Here is a 2893-nt window from a genome sequence, read left to right on the forward strand (position 1 = left end):
CGGTATAAGGTCTACCACTCTGACCCCGCCCACTCCTCAGCTCACGTCTACAGAGCCAATCACAGCGCGGACACTGAGCCCGGCCTCTGCCCTGCGCACTGAGGGAACCCCGGCACTGACGTCACCGGGGACAGTGACATCATCCTGTCACCCAGACCTCCCATCAGTCATCTGCTGTACAGTCTGCTCCTGCTTCTCCCACTTATTCTCCACCAGTCAGCTACTGTGCAGCCTGCCCCTGCTTCTCCCACTTATTCTCCACCAGTCAGCTACTGTACAGTCTGCCCCTGCTTCTCCCACTTATTCTCCACCAGTCAGCTACTATGCAGCCTGCCACTGCTTCTCCCACTTATTCTCCAACAGTCATCTGCTGTACAGTCTGCTCCTGCTTCACCCACTTATTCTCCACCAATCAGCTACTGTGCAGCCTGCCCCTGCTTCTCCCACTTATTCTCCACCAGTCAGCTACTGTACAGCCTGCCCCTGCTTCTCCCACTTATTCTCGACCAGTCAGCTACTGTGCAGCCTGTACCTGCTTCTCCCACTTATTCTCCACCAGTCAGCTACTGTACAGTCTGTCCCTGCTTCTCTCACTTATTCTCCAACAGTCATCTGCTGTACAGTCTGCTCCTGCTTCGCCCACTTATTCTCCACCAGTCAGCTACTGTGCAACCTGTCCCTGCTTCACCCACTTATTCTCCACCAATCAGCTACTGTGCAGCCTGCCCCTGCTTCTCCCACTTATTCTCCACAAGTCAGCTACTGTACAGCCTGCCCCTGCTTCTCCCACTTATTCTCGACCCGTCAGCTACTGTGCAGCCTGTACCTGCTTCTCCCACTTATTCTCCACCAGTCAGCTACTGTGCAGTCTGTCCCTGCTTCTCCCACTTATTCTCGACCAGTCAGCTACTGTGCAACCTGTTCCTGCTTCTCCCACTTATTCTTCACCAGTCAGCTACTGTGCAGCCTGCCCCTGCTTCTCCCACTTATTCTAAACCAGTCAGCTACTGTACAGTCTGCTCCTGCTTCTCCCACTTATTCTCCACCAGTCAGCTACTGTACAGCCTGCCCCTGCTTCTCCCACTTATTCTCCACCAGTCATCTACTGTACAGCCTGCCCCTGCTTCTCCCACTTATTCTAAACCAGTCAGCTACTGTACAGTCTGCTCCTGCTTCTCCCACTTATTCTCCACCAGTCAGCTACTGTACAGCCTGCCCCTGCTTCTCCCACTTATTCTCCACCAGTCATCTACTGTACAGCCTGCCCCTGCTTCTCCCACTTATTCTCCACCAGTCAGCTATTGTGCAGCCTGTCCCTGCTTCTCTCACTTATTCTCCACGAGTCATCTGCTGTACAGCCTGCCCCTGCTTCTCTCACTTATTCTCCACCAGTCAGCTACTGTACAGCCTGCCCCTGCTTCTCCCACTTATTCTCCACCAGTCAGCTACTGTACAGCCTGCCCCTGCTTCTCCCACTTATTCTCCACCAGTCAGCTATTGTGCAGCCTGTCCATGCTTCTCTCACTTATTCTCCACCAGTCAACTACTGTACAGTCTGCTCCTGCTTCTCCCACTTATTCTCCACCATTCAGCTACTGTACAGTCTGCTCCTGCTTCTCCCACTTATTTTCCACCAGTCAGCTATTGTGCAGCCTGTCCCTGCTTCTCCCACTTATTCTCTACCAGTCAGCCACTGTGCAGCCTGTCCCTGCTTCTCCCACGTATTCTCAACCAGTCAGCCACTGTACAGTCTGCCCCTGCTTCTTCCATTTATTCTCCACCAATCAGTCAGCTACTGTGCAGCCTGCCCCTGCTTCCTCCAGCTGCTAATCCTTGAGGTATACCTAATATACCAGTCACACTTACATCAATCCATCTGCCTGCAACTTGGAAAATCAGTAGGAAAAGCGGAATACAGATGTTTCCACATACACCTATCCTCAAATGGCGCCAAACAGCCCCGTTTGCGATTTAGCCGCGACAAACGTTCCACCAGAAACTTTGGGCCTGATTCAGAACCGGACGCTCTGACCAGAGCGCTCGCTCTGAATCAGGGCCCTCCTCCATTAAATTGGAGCGTCCTCCTGGACGCTCGTATAGCTGTGGGTCACCACCCACAGCATTTACGAGCATCCAAAAAGATTGTCGCGATGGTCTTGACCATCGCGACTATCGGACTTGCGAGGGAAACCCTGCGGTCGGGTTTCCCAGCCACAAGCCCTGGAGTGGGGCCGGCTTCAGACGGTAGGCGTTCCCATGGGAACGCCTCCGTCTGGCAGGCACTCCCCCGGCACGCCCACCAAAAGGGGCGTGCTGTCAATCAACATCGATAGCACGCCCCCTTTGGTGTGAGAGCCGGAGCGATGGGAAGCCCGTCGCTCGCCGGGTCTCGCGCATGCGCAGTGGGGAACATCGACCCACTTGCGAGCGTACTGCCGCTCGCGGGTGGGTCTAAATGACCCCCTTTGTTTTCCCACAAAATATCCATCTCTACTGACAATGGAATGACACATGTATTTCTGTGTGTCACTTAGGGTCTGAGGCATAGATGACTGGTAAATGTTGGGCCCGATCGCAGCTGGTCTCGCAATAGCGGTTGCGGAAATATGCAAATGCTAATCTCAGCCTTCCTATAGCACGGTGCAATGGAGCGTACGAGCAGGCTTTTCAGGCTCCATGGTCTGCGCATTTGCAATGGAGATTGTAAACACACCAACATCGACGCACCATCAACATTTACGGTAGCCTGCTCTGGCTACTCTCCCCTGATTCAACCAAACATGGCCTCTAAAATTGAGGTTTTGCGGCAACGCTCTCATACACGCCCATGGAACGAGCCCTGTTTGTGATCACTTTAGGTCACCTCTTAGTCTCCACCCTGATACGCCCGGGA

Source organism: Taudactylus pleione, unplaced genomic scaffold (genome assembly GCF_031769625.1).
Source record: "Taudactylus pleione unplaced genomic scaffold, aTauple2 ptg000212l, whole genome shotgun sequence".
In the NCBI taxonomy this organism is placed as follows: domain Eukaryota; kingdom Metazoa; phylum Chordata; class Amphibia; order Anura; family Myobatrachidae; genus Taudactylus; species Taudactylus pleione.